Source organism: Schistocerca piceifrons, chromosome 5, assembly GCF_021461385.2.
Source record: "Schistocerca piceifrons isolate TAMUIC-IGC-003096 chromosome 5, iqSchPice1.1, whole genome shotgun sequence".
NCBI classification, from domain to species: domain Eukaryota; kingdom Metazoa; phylum Arthropoda; class Insecta; order Orthoptera; family Acrididae; genus Schistocerca; species Schistocerca piceifrons.
The window spans coordinates 542,781,078-542,800,732 of NC_060142.1; positions in this window are offsets into that span (position 1 = coordinate 542,781,078).

Sequence of the window (19,655 nt, forward strand, 5' to 3'; positions counted from 1 at the left end):
CACTAGGTAATAAGTCATGTAGGGTTACGAAGCAAGTTTTTGTAAACGTTAAAATAGGTAATGGAACCGTACAATGGCCATTCCTGGTTGTACAAAACCTTGTGACAAATTGCATATTAGGAATAGATATTATGAGCGAGAAGGACTGCATTATAGACTTCTCCAAAGGTAAATGTATTTTAAATGATAAAGGCAGTGTAATTATTATTGATTTGGACAGGAGAACTCTAAAGCATGACAAACACTGTACAGGGCACAAGGTTCAGTTAGTACTTGACAATGACATTCAAGACATGCAAACACACTCATCTGACACAGAGCTAATGGACTTGAAAACATTGCTTGATCATAAGATAAGTGAAGCTACAGCTCTCAGTGTACATGAACGTATAAAACTACAGGAAGTGTTATCCAAATATTTACAAGTTTTTACCAAACGATTAGGTGTTATCAACACGTATGTGTACAAGATTGAAGTTAAGCCTCACAAGATCTTCTACCATAAGACATATAACGTACCGTTATCTCAACGACCTGCTGTGTGGCAAGAATTAAAACAAATGTTAGACTGGAAGGTCATTGAACCATCCACCTCACCTTATTGTAGTCCTCTACTTGTTGTCAAAAAATCAAATGGAAGCATTAGGTTAGTGTTAGATGCACGAGCTATTAATGAAATAATTTTACCGGTTCACACAAAACCTGAAAATTTAGAAGAGCAATTACAGAAATTTCTAGATGCAAAATATTTTTCCACAATAGATCTCGCTAATTCGTTTTGGCAGGTGGGTATCACTCCTGATTCTGGGAAATATACTGCATTTATGTTCGGGGGGCGAACCTATCAGTTTTGTGTTCTACCCTTCGGACTGAATGTCAGCTCTGGGGTATTCATTACAGCCCTAGATACCGTGCTTGGCGACGATTTAGTTGAGACAGTCACACACTATGTAGATGATATACTGATAGCTACACAATCTTGGAATGAACACGTTGACACTCTTCAAAGAATTTTAGAAAAATTTGCACAAGCTGGAGTCACAGCCAACCTAAGAAAATCAAAATTTGGTTGCAGTGAGATAAAGTATTTAGGACATATCATTAATTCACAGAGCATACGTCCGGATCCCAGTAAATTAGATGCTATCAGAAACTTTCCTAGCCCTCGAACTAAAAAGCAGTTAAAATCATTCCTTGGGCTATGTTCATTTTTCAGACGTTTTTTGCCACAACCACTTTTGAACAGTAAACATCTGCTAAATCTACTTAGAAAGAATCAAGTTTGGATCTGGTCGGAACAGTGCCAGAATGACTTTAATACAATTAAACATGCTTTAGCGAATGCTAACATATTGAGCCATCCAGATTTCAATTTAGATTTTTGTATGACTTGTGACGCTTCACGTACTGGCTTGGGCTGTTGCTTATTTCAAGTTGTAAAGAATAAAGAGGAGGAACAGATAAGAATTATTGGGTTTGCGAGTCGCACTCTAACTGAATGTGAGCGTACATACTCCACTACTGAGTTAGAGACACTTTCCATAGTATGGGCATTCAAGAAATTCAATTATTATTTGGAAAACATACGGTAATTTACACCGATCACCAGGCCCTGACATTTTTGTTAACTTGTAAACTTGTACATCCTAGACTATCACGATGGGCAGTTACACTTCAGAACTACTCTTTTGAAATTAAGTACATAAGAGGTAAGGACAACACCATTGCAGACACTTTGTCTAGACTTCCACAAGGTATGAATGATACCAACAGTGACTTAGAAAATATAAATGACTACAGGATTCTCTTAATGCAAGACAAGCAGTATCACCAATATTATATTGATATGTGCAGAAACATGGCTGAATTACAAAAATCTGATCCTCACTGGTATAAGATAATAACATTACTGGTAGAAAAACACAATCATCCTTTGACTAAGTATTACAAGTTACACAATGATGTGTTATTTTACCGCCGACATCCAAATGCTACTAACTGGTGTGTATGCATTCCCAAAGAGTCTGAACGTAATCTAATTTGGCACACACACTTAGTTTGGGGTCATTATGGGACGAAAAAGTGTTTGGCAAAGCTCAGTACATACTGTTATTTTAGCAATATGAGAAGAAAAATTTACAGGGAACTAAAAACATGTGTCATATGTCAAAAATCAAAACCTCAGACTTTATCCACAAAAACAGATTTACATTCTATTTTACCTAGTAAACCCCTGGAAATTCTGTGTACTGACATCAGTGGACCGCATCCAGCAAGCTCTGGAGGCGTCAAATATATCTTAGCTTTTTACGATATATTTTCTAAACATGTAAAACTTTATGCTTTAAAATCCGCCACTGCAAATGCTATAATACGAAGATTCTCAAGTGATTACCTGACGCACGTGGGAAAACCTAAAGCAATTCTATCAGATAATGCAGCATACTACTCTGGGTACAAATGGAGAAATTTCTTGAAGGACAATAACATTAAAAGTATATTTATTTCGAGGTTTAGTCCACAATGTAACGCGACTGAGAGACTTTTCCGAGAATTAAATCGATTCATGAGGACCTATATTTCATCAAAACATACTAATTGGGTGTCCTACCTAAGTCTTTTCGAAGACGTACACAATAACTTAAATATTTACGATACGAATTACACACCTAACGAGATCATGTTCAATTGCAAACAGAACGATCAGTGGATAGAACCATTGCCTAAGTTGTCAGACAAGGAAATCACACCTGAACAGAAAATAAAAGAAGTATTGACTACATTGACACATCACGCACAAATACGAAACAAACATCGCAGAAACATAATAAAAAGAAAACAAAAATTCGAGGTAGGAATGCTTGTACTACTTCGTACTCATCATAAATCTGTAGCACTCAAACGACGCAACGCTAAGTGGCGTCTGCTATATGAAGGACCTTATATAATTGTTAACATACCGCATCCTGGTGCGTATCTGTTACAACATCCTAGAACTAACAAAATTATTGGGCTATACGCACACCGAGATCTTAGAGCATTTCATGCTGAATAATGTCAAAGTCATACCCATCAAAATATTGCTAAGCAACTCGAAAAACTCTGTTGTTACAACACAGATAATAAGTAGTATAGAAATTTTCATTTCAGCGGTTCCAGTGACGCAGTTGAAGACAGAAGAACTCTTCTTTCAGCGCGCGCCTCCACCTGAAAGACGGAATATTAAAGTAAAATTTATGATTACGTAGCAGTGGATGACATATTAATTTTTCACGGAACATTTGTTACTGAAGGTACCACTGACTTGGTGTGACACCTGACGAACTGACAGACGTCATCTGTGAAGCGATCTTTTACTTTGAGAAATAGATTAGACGCACATCTCTCAACACGAAGAGCATCTATCAGTAGTCAAGGCCACACAGACACTCTACACACAAGCACAAAACGCGAGGAATCGAACATTTTCTCTCTCTTACTATTTTGAATATTTATTGAGTAGTGAAAACGCCTGGTCTTGCCTACTGATGTAATGAATGTTGTGTCTAACCTATCTAAATTTCAGATGACATCACAAAAAACATCGATAATATCCCAGCAAAACCGCTAAAGAGGATGTAAATATCTGCAATTCATGTAATCAAATGTGACACAATGTAATAACCTATAGCGATGTAATGATGATGTAAACATGTTTATGTGCAACTATATTACGTTTATGCTAAGAAAATATGTGATGTGTGTATGTATAATTACTTATTTTTTTAACTGATGTATAGTGTAACTGTTACTATGTAAAAATTTGAACAAAACGAGTGCCAAAAAGACATTGCATAGTGAACCACTGTTCACGGACATTAACGAACATTACTAACTCTGCAACTATGCGGAAACCTATGTGAAAGAAACTGTTAATGCCATTCATTATGCAGCGTATCTATGTGAACGCGATGAACGATTTCCTTGATTAATAACTACGAACATTTAGGTGAGCTATATTCAGCAAAAAACTGAAAATGTGAAGTGCATAATTCGTGCATCGTCTAGTGATATTACTACAGTACCCAACTTCAAGATGTTAACTGGATTAAATGGACACAAAGTGCCTGTCCAGAAAACAACACGACGGGTGGAAGAATTTTGGTTGGAACTTCAGGGAATGAAATGTTCTCGAAATGTGACGGACACTCTTACCTGGACTGTCCAAGGATCGACGCCAGCTATGTGCCGTCCGAGGTTCTGCAACCAAGCTTCCACGGAATGTAAAAAACGAACTGCACGTGGACCAATTACTCGACGGGTCACGTCTGATCTGTAATAAGCAATGCTTTTAGTCACAACGAACTGCATCACTACGACTATAATGGAAATGAGAAATGGACACGCTTATGTATTAATCACGTTGTTATACAACGATGTTACTGTGATCAAAAAACTTTACCACGACGATACTAACCTGTAAAAAATTATTGTGCAGCGGATGAATATGAACTGTAATAACGACACGATGTGTATAGGTCAACGCACCTGAAAAATACGGACATTTTTCTTTGAAGTATTTCAAAACAATACTATGTAACTAAGAACATTCAACAATCTAAGTTGTATTGTGTTATAACAAATATTGTAAATTTAAAACTAAGTTACCTGTCATAGAATGTAGTCTTCATATGTAATCTTGGTTGAATATTTTCTTTGTGCAACGACTGAAAAACGCGCGCACACGAACAATATGATCTGCAATACTGTGCCGCGTGATCTAACTGTACGATATAACGGCAGTGCCGCAGTTACACAGACGCTTCTGCGCATGCGCGCACTCTATCTGCCAACATTAGAACTTTTATGGCGCACCCGCGTCATTCAAATTTTGTATATAATGTGTATAATGTGTAATGTAAGTCATGTAAATAGTTGTAGATAACTTAGATTTTCTTGTGCCTTTAGGTGAATTGCTCGCCTGCAGGTGTGCCCTTTCGCCTCGCAATTCAGGGGGCAATATAAAGGCACATTTGCATGCCGAGCGTGAGTTTCCTCGGAAACGCGAAATATTAATTAAATAAATAATCAGTGACAAATAAATAAAGCCTATGGCACACAACTGCAGCGCTGTGTCGCTGATAAAACAAAAGCACAATTACGTTACTCTTATGTTTGATTAAAAAAGGGAGAGCTCTGGTTGAAGTGGTGCGAGAAGCACGTATTTTATTTTATTGTCTGGCACACCGCCATATTTCATGTTATAGAAGAATACTGCGAGTTGCAACCACACTAGGCACTCGATTCTGTAAAGAATTTATATTTATAAAAGTAAGTAGGATTATGAACTGTAGGCTTATTCATTGAATATATCTGATTTAACTAACTGTGTAACTTTTTTATGTTTAGTAGACAATCACCTCTGTACGACGTATTGGCATGGCTGGCAAATTATTGTAATATTGAGATTTAGATTATGAGTCCGCACCTACCGCAGCAGTCTTTGGAAACGATTTAATTACGAAGTCCGATTATTCAGTTTTATTTCACAGTCAACTACGAGTAACATTGCCTTTACGAAAAAGCCATTGTCAAGCGTCTGATAACGAATAATTAAACGTCCACGTTCCAGATAAGCAAATACAATTGCAATCACAATCACCATCATACAGATAGAATAATTAACATATTTAAAATAACATTTTTTATTTATTTTATTTATTTTATAGTACCAGTCTACACAACGAAGATAGCAGCGACAAGCGAACTAGTACCGTACTAGCGTGTAACTAGTAGATGTAGTCGATTGCTGCTGCGGAACGTTGTGGGTATGGATGCGGTAGATGTGACTATAAAGCGGAGGAGAAAGAGGATGGAGGCTCACTATATAAGCAACACATGCGCGTAGGAGTGGCCAAGAAGGCAATGAACTGTGGAGATATGTTCAGACGCAAAACTGACCATGGTCAGTGATGCTACAATCTTTGTGTGGTACCCCTTCCTCGACTGTAAATTAACCTGAAACCAAAGATCATCCGCGCTTCGGAACAAATGAGACAGATGAGTGTTTTCGGAGCTACCGCAGCTAGTAATACTGCCGGTGCAGTCTTTATGTAGTGTGTCGAAGGGGTGGCAGTTAACAGCAGTAACGGCGTCCTGAGGCGGCGGGTGGCGATAACAACAGCCAAGTCCGGCGGCGGGAAACTCTGCTCTCCGAGAGGGACTCGTAATGCTTCTCAGGAGGCGACGACTTGCGGCGGCACTTGTGCCTCTAGCACCACTTCCTGCAGCCGTGTAATAGCGTAGAGACATACCAACAGCCCTTCTCATTTTTTCGTGTCGCTCCTGAACCTATCTTTATCCAGCAGATGACTGCCTTCGGTGCCCATATGTAATGAAATATATAAAATACTTGCGGTAACACATGAAAACGACCGCACAGCCGTAACTTACGTTTCTATAATCAGAAAATGAATTATTTTATAAAATCTTAAATATGGCTGCGACTTCAGCAAATGTGTGACAGTGAAATTGGAGAGTCAACCATCTGCAAATAAACATTTATTGGAACCCTGGACTTAGTATTCGACAACTTCAAAACTGTCTTCTTCAGAATGTATAATGGATTTTATTACATTTGATACTAATTAAATACACTGACTCTATAAAACATTGACAATAGCAAGCCTTATGTTAATGGGTCACTACACTTGGTATTTGACCTGCACATGTGTAGTATTATAGTTGCGCAATGGCTTGCGATTATTTCTATTCTGAAGATGGAAGTGGAGTATGATAAGAGCCGTTTAGCTTTATTCAGTGTACTTAATCAGTATCTGGTGTAACAAGGTCCAATATGCCTTCTGAAGAAGACAACTTTAGAATGTAATTTTTCCTCCTGTCTATGTACTTCTCAATTCGTTCGAGCAATCAATCATTCATGATAGGAAACACAGTCATAGCTCAGTCACTCAAAATGATTCAGAAATTTTACTTGTTAGAATGAAATCAGGCGATGATTCTTCTTCTCTGGAGGCTCGTGCTTTGCGGCAGTCTGCTAATTTGTACAAATAAAATGCCTCGTAATTTTGGAGTGTTGTGTAATCAGTCGAGAAACCTCAGATCAAGCGGATATTTGGCTTTGATGAAGTTTAACCTTCCGAAGAAGTAATGGAGCTCTTGGATTTTTAAATGCAGGTTCGTATCCAGTCTTTCGGAAGTTCCCTTCTGATTAACAACTACGCAATATATCGATGAATATCATTAATTCTCAAATGTCAAATACACACCTTTTGTATGAAGGAGCAATATATATAGATTTCCCTTTTAATCGTACAGTTCGTCTCAGTTATCTTTTGTCATAAATCTCAATATTCAGATTACAGTTCTTCAAAATAAAAAACCAGGCTAATCGGCACGAAGACAATCTCGGAAGCTTTTTTCTTCTAACAACCACCAGAGAGAGTACTACAAAGAATAATTATGTGCTCGTGGCATAGCTATTGTATGAAACTATTTTGCGCATGGATTCTGCGAGTATGAATATAGAAAATTAGTAAACGTCTTTCAAGGGTAGAATTGTATCATAATAATTCATCGAATATAAAGAGATATTACAAAAATTGTCGAAACCTAGATCAAAGGTTCCAATAAACGTTTATTTGCAACGTGGGATGATTTTTCCAGCCTCTCGAAAATACGTTTATGTAAACAGAAAGTGTTGTAATGAATTCCGTAAGGTCTTTCTAACGCTTTACATGGCATAAAGAAAACAATGGCGTTAAAATAAAAGGAAATATCTAAACTGATGCCTGTCCTGCACGTGGGAATTCTTCGAACCCAGTGCAAAGTACGAGTAAACATAAGCGGAAAGTGATTTATGTAAGAGCGCTGGTAATGTGTACGAGGAACATTGAACTACTAGTTATTTCATATGAAAAAACATTCCAGAATTTGAGCTGAAGAAAGTACATATCCAGAAGAAATCTGATAACGTCTCTGTTGAATTAAATGACCTCCTAAACAACTAAAAGAAATGAAATTTATTTTGCCTGAAAATTTCAGTGCAGTGAAGTGTTTAACAAATTATTTCCCATCCGTGTTTCCTCCTCCCTCCTCTCCTTCCAGCCGTCCATATTTTTCACAGTGTGGCATCCGCTTATTAAAGAAATTAGATTATTATATGAACCATGAACCATGGACCTTGCCGTTGGTGGGGAGGCTTGCGTGCCTCAGCGATACAGATAGCCGTACCGTAGGTGCAACCACGACGGAGAGGTATCTGTTGAGAGGCCAGACAAACGTGTGGTTCCTGAAGAGGGGCAGCAGCGTTTTCAGTAGTTGCAGGGGCAACAGTCTGGATGATTGACTGATCTGGCCTTGTAACACTAAACAAAACGGCCTTGCTGTGCTGGTACTGCGAACGGCTGAAAGCAAGGGGAAACTACAGCCGTAATTTTTCCCGAGGGCATGCAGCTTTACCGTATGGTTAAATGATGATGGTGTCCTCTTGGGTAAAATATTCCCGAGTAAAGTAGTCCCCCATTCGGATCTCCGGGTGGAGACTACTCAAGACGACGTCGTTATCAGGAGAAAGAAAACTGGCGTTCTACGGATCGCAGCTTGGAATGTCAGATCCCTTAATCGGACAGGTAGGTTAGAAAATTTAAAAAGGGAAATGGATAGGTTAAAGATAGATATAGTGGGAATTAGTGAAGTTCGGTGGCAAGAGGAACAAGACTTTTGGTCAGGCGGATACAGGGTTATAAACACAAAATCAAATAGGGGCAACGTAGGAGTAGGTTTAATAATGAATGAAAAAAATAGGAGTGCGTGTGAGCTACTACAAACAGCATAGTGAACGCATTATTGTGGCCAAGATAGACAAAGCCCATGCCTACTACAGAAGTACAAGTTTATATGCCAACTAGCTCTACAGATGATGAAGAAATTGAAGAAATGTATGATGAAATAAAAGAAATTATCCAGATAGTGAAGGGAGACGAAAATTTAATAGTCATGGGTGACTGGAATTCGGTAGCAGGAAATGGGAGAGAAGGAAACGTAGTAGGTGAATATGGATTGGGGGCAATAAATGAAAGAGAAAGCCGCCTGGTAGAATTTTGCACAGAGCACAACATAATCATAACTAACACTTGGTTTAAGAATCATAAAAGAAGGTTGTATACATGGGAGAAGCCTGGAGATACTGACAGGTTTCAGATAGATTAAATAATGGTAAGACAGAAATTTAGGAAACAGGTTTTAAATTGTAAGACATTTTCAGGGACAGATGTGGACTCTGACCATAATCTATTGGTTATGAACTGTAGATTAAAACTGCAGAAACTGCAAAAAGTTCGGAATTTAAGGAGATGGGACGTGCATAAATTGACTAAACCGGAGGTTGTACAGAGTTTCAGGGAGAGCAAAGGGAACAATTGACAGGAATGGGGGAAAGAAGTACAGTAGAAGAAGAATGGGTAGCTCTGAGGGATGAAGTAGTGAAGGAAGCCGAGAATCAAGTAGGTAAAAAGACAAGGGCTAGTAGAAATCCTTCGGTAACAGAAGAAATATTGAAATTAATTGATTAAAAGGAGAAAATATAAAAATGCAGTAAATTAAGCAGGCAAAAAGGAATACAAACGTCTCAAAAATGAGACCGACAGGAAGTGCAAAATGGCTAAGCAGGGATGGCTAGAGGTCAAATGTAAGGATGTAGAGGATTATCTCACTAGGGGTAAGATAGATACTGCCTACAGGAAAATTAAAGAGACCTTTGGAGAAAAGGGAACCACTTGTATGAATATCAAGAGCTCAGATGGAAACCCAGTTCTAAGCTAGGAAGGGAAACCAGAAAGGTGGAAGGAGTATATAGAGGGTCTATATAAGGTCGATGTGCTTGAGGACAATATTACGGAAAAGGAAGAAGATGTAGATGAAGGTGAAATGGGAGATATGATACTGTGTGAAGAGTTTGACAGAGCACTGAAAGACCTGAGTAGAAACAAGGCCCCAGTAGTAGACAACATTCCATTAGAACTACTGACAGCCTTGGGAGAGCCAGTCCTGACAAAACTCTACTATCTGGTGAGCAAGATGTAAGAGACAGGCGAAATACCCTTAGACTTCAAGAAGAATATAATAATTCCAATCCCAAAGAAAGCAGGTGTTGACAGATCTGAAAATTACCGAACTATCAGTTTAATAAGTCACAGCTGCAAAATACTAACACGAATTCTTTACAGACGACTGACTCTACGACTTATCTTAGAAAATAGATTAAGGAAAGGCAAACCTACGTGTCTAGCATTTGTAGACTTAGAGAAAGCTTTTGACAGTGTTGACTGGAACACTCTTTTTCAGATTATGAAGGTGGCAGGGGTAAAATACAGGGAGCGAAAGGCTATTTACAATTTGTGCAGAAACCAGATGGCAGTTATAAGAGTCAAGGGACAGGAAAGGAAAGCAATGGTTGGGAAGGGAGTGAGACAGGGTTGTAGCCTCTCCCCGATGCTATTCAATCTGTATATTGAGCCAGCAATGAAGGAAACAAAAGAAAAATTTGGAGTAGATATTAAAATCTATGGAGAAGAAGTAAAAACTTTGAGGTTCGCCGCTAACATTATAATTCTGTCAGAGACAGCAAAGGGCTAGGAAAATCAGTTGAACGGAATGGATAGTGTCTTGAAAGGAGGATATAAGATAAACATCAACAAAAGCAAAACGAGGATGATGGAATGTAGTTCGAATTAAATCGGGTGATGGTGAGGGAATTAGTTTAGGAAATGAGACACTTAAAGTAGTAAATGAGTTTTGCTATTTGGGGAGCAAAATAACTGATGATGGTCGAAGTAGAGAGGATATAAAATGTAGACTGGCAATGGCAAGGAAAGCGTTTCTAAAGAAGAGAAATTTGTTAACATCGCGCATAGATTTAAGTGTCAGGATGCCGTTTCTGAAAATATTTGTATGGAGCGTACCCATGTATGGAAATGAAACATGGACTATTAATAGTTTGGACAAGAAGAGAATAGAAGCTTTCGAAATGTGGTCCTACAGAAGAATGCCTAAGATTAGATGTGTAGATCACATAACAAATGAGGTGGTATTGAATAGGATATGGGGGGAAGAGAAGTTTGTGGCACAACTTGGCTGGAAGAAGGGATCGGTTGGTAGGACATGTTCTGAGGCATCAAGGGATCACCAATTTAGTATTGGAGGGCAGCGTGGAGGGTAAAAATCGTAGAGGGAGACTAAGAGATGAATACACTAAGCAGATTCAGAAGGATGTAGGTTGCAGTAGATACTGGGAGATGAAGAAACTTGCTGAGGATAGAGTAGCATGGAGAGCTGTATCAAACCCGTCTCAGGACTGAAGACAACAACAACAACAACAACAACAACATGACAGTAAAAGGTTCATAGTACGTTCATTCACATATATAACTATGAGGAAATCTTTGCTTATAACAGTTCTTTGCAAATGTAAATTCATCTCCAGTAACGAAGAGTTTGCTGTTTCGTAGCCGAAGAATGCGATAATGGTTTCCTCGATAAAAACCTAGAAACTAACAATGATTTCTTAGAGGTGAGTAGATCACTATAATATACCGTCGCTGATGTCTGCACATTAAGAACGTACTCGGATAGCCACAACATATTTATAACCACTAATTTTAAACAGATTGAAAGCAGATGTAAAGTTGTGAGAGCATTCTAATGATGGTTAAGCGATAACACGTAATAGATGTGACTTTTAACTTATATTGCTTAGTATCTTTTCAAAGCAAAATATTTGTACATCATTTCTTGTGCTTCTGACCTATCAATACAACAGTTAAAATCTCATATATACTCCGTCTAGCATTGTTGTTGTTGTTGTGGTCTTCAGTCCTGAGACTGGTTTGATGCAGCTCTCCATGCTACTCTATCCTGTGCAAGCTTTTTCATCTCCCAGTACCTACTGCAACCTACATCCTTCTGAATCTGCTTAGTGTATTCACCTCTTGGTCTCCCTCTACGATTTTTACCCTCCACGCTGCCCTCCAATACTAAATTGGTGATCCCTTGATGCCTCAGAACATGTCCTACCAACCGATCCCTTCTTCTGGTCAAGTTGTGCCACAAACTTCTCTTCTCCCCAATCCTATTCAATACTTCCTCATTAGTTATGTGATGTACCTATCTAATCTTCAGCATTCTTCTATAGCACCACATTTCGAAGGTGTAGAAGAAGATAAAAAGAGAAATGTAATTCCGTCGGGGTTTGTGCAGAAACTTACTACCTGTTTCTTATCTTTGCACATGAGTCTCTGAACGAGCTAGGTGGCGCAGTGTTTAACACACTGGCGTCACATTCGGGAGGACGACGGTTCAAACCCGCGTCCGGCCATCCTGATTTAGGTTTTCCGTGATTTCTCCAAATCGCTTCAGGCAAATTCCGGGATGGTTCCTTCGAAAGGGCACGGTCGACGTCCTTCCGCATCCTTCCCTAATCCGATGGGACCAATGACTTCGCTGTTTGATCCCTTTCCCCAAAACCAACCAACCAACATGCGTTTCTGGACACATCTTCGCAGCATTACCTCTCTTCAGTCTCTACCTCCACCATTTTTATCTCCCCAACGACGTACTTTTGTCTTCATCCCATTTTTCTCCTCTTCTTCACAGGAGGGTACAGAAAATAAATCTCTAAGCTGCGTGAAGAACTACTGGACGCATTCACTTCTGTAACGTTGCCTCATCGTTGTCAAGTGGAGCTCAGTTTCATCGTTTTGAAAAAGCAAAGCAGTGTCGATACCGCCTGGCTCTCGGTATACAAGCTACGAACGAGTTCTGAGGACTCCTCTAACAACAGTAACAATTATTTCATTTGACGGTATTATCAGAACCACTTTTATTGCATTTTTTCATTCTGGCTGATTTATTCAGTGATTAGGTTTGTTACACATCACCATACTTAACTGCAGAAATTGTCGGCTCATGTGCAGACCACTTAAAGCAACTTGAATTTATAAACCACAACATATGAGTTCGCACTCAAAATGAATATCCTACTGACTACAGAAAAAATACTTACCTGATAACTCGATGCAGCTTACACCAAATCCTACTGTGCCTCAATGACAAGATCCTCTCCACCTCCTTAGATCTAAAGATAATATTCCCCAGTGAAAATGCTCCCCACAGTTTACCTCATACAGCATATCACATACAACATATTCCATATACTATTCTTCTTAAAAATTGTAAGTGCGATGTTTCCACCTTCAACGATTTTTATGTAATAGATATCAGATTCTGTTATTTAAATTAAATCAAATTCTTGTAAATAGCTGCTGTCTGCTAGGCAGATTCTTGTTGTACGTCTTCGTTACACCCCTGATCCTCATTCTTTGTCTATTGCACATTGCTAGCGAAAAAACAATCCTATTATCCAGAAAAACATGTCTCGATTTAAATATTTTCAACATTTAGCGGCTCTGTCAGCAACTGTATAAATATTAATTTCAATTTTAATAACCAACTACCTCAGTTGCACCGTTTACCTAGAATTTACCTAGGTTTCAGTCGGGATAACCCAACGTTCTTCAGGATAACACTAACTACCGTTTGTCCATAGTCAGTTGCAGTACAGCACTCGTGGCTGCCGCATCGCGGTAGGCTCGCGAATTGGGGCCGAGGCAGTATCAGATAAGTTTTTACAGTCTGACGATAATTTATGGATTTATAGTTTTAGCTTGACGATGTCCACTATGGACAAACGGTAGTTACTGTTACTCTGAAGAAGGTTGGGTTATCAAGACTGAAACCTAGGTAAATTCTAGGTAAACGGTGCAACTGAGGTTATTGGTTATTAAAAATAAAATTAATGTCTCGATTTCGCTGATTCTTTTCGCGTGTAGATTATCTCAATGTACCTCTGTCTAGTTGGTCAGCAAGAATTTGGTACAATCAGATTCGACTGGCTTTCCTGAATCTGAGCTTTCGATATTGCTCTTCGGCTTTTCCCTGTGAAGCACTTTTGTGGTGGGAGAATTCTTTTCTTAGATTAAAATTGTTGTGAGTCCTCTGTAAGATATGCCACGCAAAAATCGGTTCCTAGTGAGCCAAAGGTAATACACTGATTTTGTTTTTGTAGCGAAGTATTTGGGAATTCATTAAATACGGTGGACATATGTGTGGGCTTGGGGTGGAAATTAGCACTGATGAATCGGTTTGGTAAGAAGTCTGGGTGGGGGCATGGTGTTCTGTACTTTGGGTTTAGTGGGCTGTTTATTATTTCTGGTGGGGATTCTTTGGATGTTGCGTTTCGGGTAGTGGAAAATCAGAGGAAACAGGGTTTGGTTTCCCTTAATGAGGGATCTACACTATCAAATGAAAAGTATCCGGACGCCACTTAGTGCGCATTAAAATGGGGTCTGTCTACCCTTCGTCTTTATGACACACTGAGCTTTGCGGCGGACAATTTGAATGAGGTCGAAAGCTGTATGTATGTAAGTTGTATAATGAAACTGTTTTTAACTGAATTTCTCACTAACAGTCTGCAATCTGAAAACCTTCTGACTTCCGATTACAGTCTGTGATCTAGAATTGGCGTAGTGAAATTATTTAAGCACATTACTTTTTAGCAATGTGATTTTAATTTATCTGAAGTTCATCTGACTGAAAAATTAGATTACATAAAGGAATGAGTCACGAGAATACTCAGAATGGCCAATTCTTAAGTTAATTAAAAGTGCCCTTTTAGAAAATATGGGTGTGTTGAATTAAAATGAAATTTCGCAAATTGAAAACTGTTCCTAATATTCTTTCAAAATTTTCATTTAGGCCGTACAACAAATTCGTAGCATACAACGCTGTTTCCATTTTTTTTACTACTATTAGCTTTGGTGTTTTCTATGGATATTTGCTTTTAAGTTGAAGTTTTCGATATCACTTTTCGACAATTGTTGCTGTTCTTGGTTAACTATGATGTTATGGATTTTTTGTTAGTTTTTCTGCCCCGGTTTTCCTCGGTTGTTCATTTAGTTCCAATACTTTTTTGGTATTAGTCTGTATTCTAACTTTATATTTTCGCGCTTTGGAAACAGGTGGTCTCATTGGTCATCATTATGAAATCATGTTTGCGTTCCCTTCGTTCTTGTTGAAATGTCTTATTCAAATTCGACGGATTTCATCAAAGGCTTCATTCCTCCTTTGCATCGAAAATTAACGATTATCGTCCTCTACATATGTTACTAAATTATTTGTCTGGAAGTCTATTTTAACGTTGTACGGTGATTTTTTTTAAACCCTCTCTCTGACTTAGGGGTCTAAGGTCGCTGTATCGTCGCGACAGGGTTGTGCAGAATTTTTGCAGCGGCGCATCTGGTACTGCGAGGGCCATAATTCAAACGACGGACTTGTTCTGGCTGCTGTTGTCCCAACAAAAAAGTAAATAAAAATAGTTGCGGCACAAGCAGTAGCCCGACAGCGCGTCACAATTAATGCGTGCACTGCGCCAAAGTGTTGAGCTGATAATCAAAATAAAAGCGTGACTGCTGCGGACCACTGCAGCTGCAGACTACGTCCCCTGTGCATTTCCTGTTATGCACGAATGATAGGCACATGTCCTTTTAATAACAGTAATAATAATACTAATTAAGTTTCCGAGGAAAAAACGAAAGATACATATTGCACAGTGAATTATCACATGCACCAAAAATTCTCACGACTTTATATTACCGGTGACTCCAAGGGAAAATAGAAAATGGATTAATAGACGAGCAGTTTGAATTAAAATTACAGGAAGGGGACTCGAGAAGCAATTTCAGCACTGTGGCATTCAACAGAGGACAGATTTAGGAAAAAAACATGGAAACATACATTGCATTAATAGAATTATAGAAGCTTTTTGATATTGTGACTGGAAAAAATGTTTTTTTATTCTTAGGCAACAGCAGGGGCAGAAAGGTATTCCATTCTCTCTATAGAAAATAGGCTGGAAAAGTCAGCACAACACAGGAGACCATAAAGCAAGAAATTTGTAAGGCAGGTTTCCTCAGTGTCAACACTGGCTTTTATTTGTATGTTGAAGAGACAACGAGGATGGTAAAGACCGTCTCAAAATAGGAGTTGTTGACTATAGATAGAAAATCGGGATTATTCGGTTTCCTGATGAGAAAGTAAACATGACTACACAGTGAAGAGGAACGAGTCCAAGCCGATGGCTACAGTATGTAAATAAACATGAAGAAAACCGAGGTAATGGGGTGAGCAGAAGTTTGGCACGTTACATGGTTAAAAGTTAAACTGAAGCAAGAAGCTCTAGAAGAGCTGGACGAACATCGGAAAGTGTAATGGATTTATAGTTAGCATTAAAGTTTAATCATGCAGCTAAATTTAAAACAAAAATAATTCGGAAATGAAGGCAGTCGTTCCCAAAATTTGAAAACCTCACTCCAGTCATACGTTATATGAAGAAAACGTAAATTAGAATAGGAAAACATAATACTTTAAACATTTATGTAAAACACCCCCAGTTACGTTATAATGACTACATTAACTGAAAAGTTGTACATGTTCACCCACCAACTTGAAAACACTGATACCTGCCAAGTTCAAAATATAAAGAAACGTTGTTGCTATCTACTAGCTATCAAATTTAATTGCTATACTGTGTATGAACGCACAAGCAACGAGAAACACTGCTGCACTCTGGCCAAAGACGGCCGAGATAGTGGCAGGCGCTAAGGTAACAGCAAATGTTTTTCTTCTGGAACATTACAACACTCAAATTTTGAAATAAATATATGCAAAGTAGTATACTACACAATTCCTGGCCTTAAGTACAAATATAATCAAATGTATATCGAAAATCATGTCTGCAGTTGGAAGAAGTGTTTGTGGCCATTGTAAATTTAAGAATTTTATCTATGAAAACCGACACAGCAAATGATATGGGTAATGCAAAATGCGTATGACAAGATGTGGCAGGACAATCTTGTGTACAAAATGCTGACACAGACGACCATCTCCGACATCTATGTGAGGATCGTGGGTAATTTCCTCCACGATAGGACTTTCTTGGTTACTCAGAAAGGTCAACGCTCCAGTTTTCGTCACATGTCGATGGGTACCCCTCAGGGTTCTGTGTTGTCTTCCATCCTTTCTAACATTTACGATATACCAGTCCTCCCGCACTGCCACCTGACGCAATATGCCGATGATACTGCGCTCTATACCACCGGCCGCAACGCAGACCAGCTCACTGCTCGCGTCCAGAGGCAGGTGGACGCGACAGTGACCTGGTGTCGTTCCAACAAAATTATCCTCAATGTCGCCAAAACTATGGCAGTCTACTTCACTAAACGGCACCCCATCCTCAACCAGAACATCACTATTGCAGGTTTTCAGGTCCCATGGTCCCCTGATACCAGATACCTAGGTGTCTGCATGGATTAAAAACTGCTCTTTCATTGCCATGCAGAATATGTGACCCAAAAAGGACCCAAGCTGATAAAAGCGTTGTACCCTATGTTCACCAGCACGGAACTGAACCTCGTTACCAAGCTCTGGTTGTACCAGATGGTTGTCCTCCATTCCCTCAGGTATGGCTCCACTGCGTGGGCTACGACTAGTGCCTCCCGGATGCAGACCCTCCAGCGCCTTCAGAATAAGATGCTTTGATAGAGCCTGCATACCCCTCCTCTCACGAGGGTAGTTACCCTCCACGAGGAAACGGACATGGTCACTCTCAAGAAGTTCACTCGAGAGAAGACAAGGCCTCTCTATGGCAAAGTAGAAGCCCTACGTGACACGGTCGCTGATTTACAAAACACTGTCACCACAACACCCCGCCACTGGCACTGACACCTTTTTCCTCTCACCATTCTTGAGGTTTGAGGACTCCGCTTCCGACCACAGTTAATGATAGCCTTCAAGCGATAGAGCTGACTTGACCGCTCGATGGGTGTCGACCATCGTAAGCCACCAATGGTGATACTTAATGTTTTTCGTAGTTACGTTACCTCTTGCCCGCAACCTGAACTTCCACCATCGGAGGGTGGTGTGGGACTTCAAGTCCCACCTCCACATCTTCAAAGTGGACTCTTTGCAATGACATCATTGTCCAATGGAACAGTTTTACCGACCACCAACGCAGTAGGACCGTGAGCTACTGGTGAAGCTTTATTTCAACCTCCCACAAAAAAAAGGATACGGATAAATCCTCGAGGTGTCTCAAAGTCTTTGGGTGAAATATCTAGGTATGATAGATCACGTCGTGGGGACCAAACTTTGTTAGAGACAAAAGTGTTCGCTGATGCTTCCCGACTATGCTGTATGACATTTTATTGAATTCTCCGTCCCTGGGACGGCGAGATTTCGCCTAACTTGCAGGGTATATTAACAAAGTATAATGCGTCTGTATACTGCCTATCCTAATAATTTGAAAGAGTGATTTCCAATAAGAAAGACTGTGTGTTAAAGCTCAGAAAGATAGCTGTATCATAGAAGCGAATTTGGAACTTTAATTTTGCTCAGACTAGAGCAAATGTCTTGATTATAGGCAACACACATCGCACATGCGCGCTACAAAGTACCTACGCCCTGCCGCCCTTCTGAGACATAAACAATGATAAAAGAGGCTTGGTGACGCAGAGAGACGTCAGTGGACATTTTTCTCAAACAAAAATTGTTTCCTCTGATGTGATGTATCACCCCTAGAATTTTGATGAAAATACTGGAACACCCTGAACGTACAGGTGGGAAAAATAAAACAGGCCCAGAAAATATTTCATGCACCTAAAGTTAGTCTATCCAACTCGCATCAGCTTCCCTGGGTGTGGTTGACGTAAGTTGGGTTGTCTAACTTTAGGAGCAATAAGCATATTCCAAGCTTGTTTTGTTTTGCCCTCGGTGCGGATGATGTAAGCTGGGTTGTCTTACTTTAAGTGCGTGAATTATTTTCCGGTCCCGTGTCATTTTGCGCCAACCTGTATGTTTGTTGGGACGCTGATAATCTTACTGCCTCATTACACAAATAATGCAAGCAGCTTACTGCACAGTGACGACGATGAGTATTCCAACACTGACATACATTCAACGAAATACCATTTTTCAGTCAAATGTTGAGAGGGAAGCAGTTTCTAACCATTTAACGCGTTGAGTACCAACGTTTTCTACCTGAAACCACCCGTTTTTTAACATTTTTGAAGAACCAGTGTTTTTGCGTGAAACCGCAGATGCTGTTTCAAGACAGTTACATCTAGTGTTAATCTGAGATATTTCTACGAACGTAAACAGTTTTTGATGTTGCTCAGAAACAGTCATACAATATTTTTTAGTCCTCTAACCACCTTCAAACTGTCTCTCTACCGTTCCACTCTCGAACGACGCGCGGGAATAACGAGCACTTAAATTTTTCGGTGCGAGCCCCCACTTCTCTTATTTTATCGTGATGATTATTTCTCACTACGTAGGTATGTGCCAACAGAATGTTTTTGCAATCGGAGGGTAAAACTGGTGATTGAAATTTCATGATAAGATCCCGTCGCAACGAAAAACTCCAGTTCACGTATCATATCTGTGGCACTATTTCCCCTAATTCGCGATAATACAAAACGAGCCGCCCTTCTTTGAACTTTTTTCTATATCATCCGTCAGTCCCGCCTGATACGGATCGCACACCG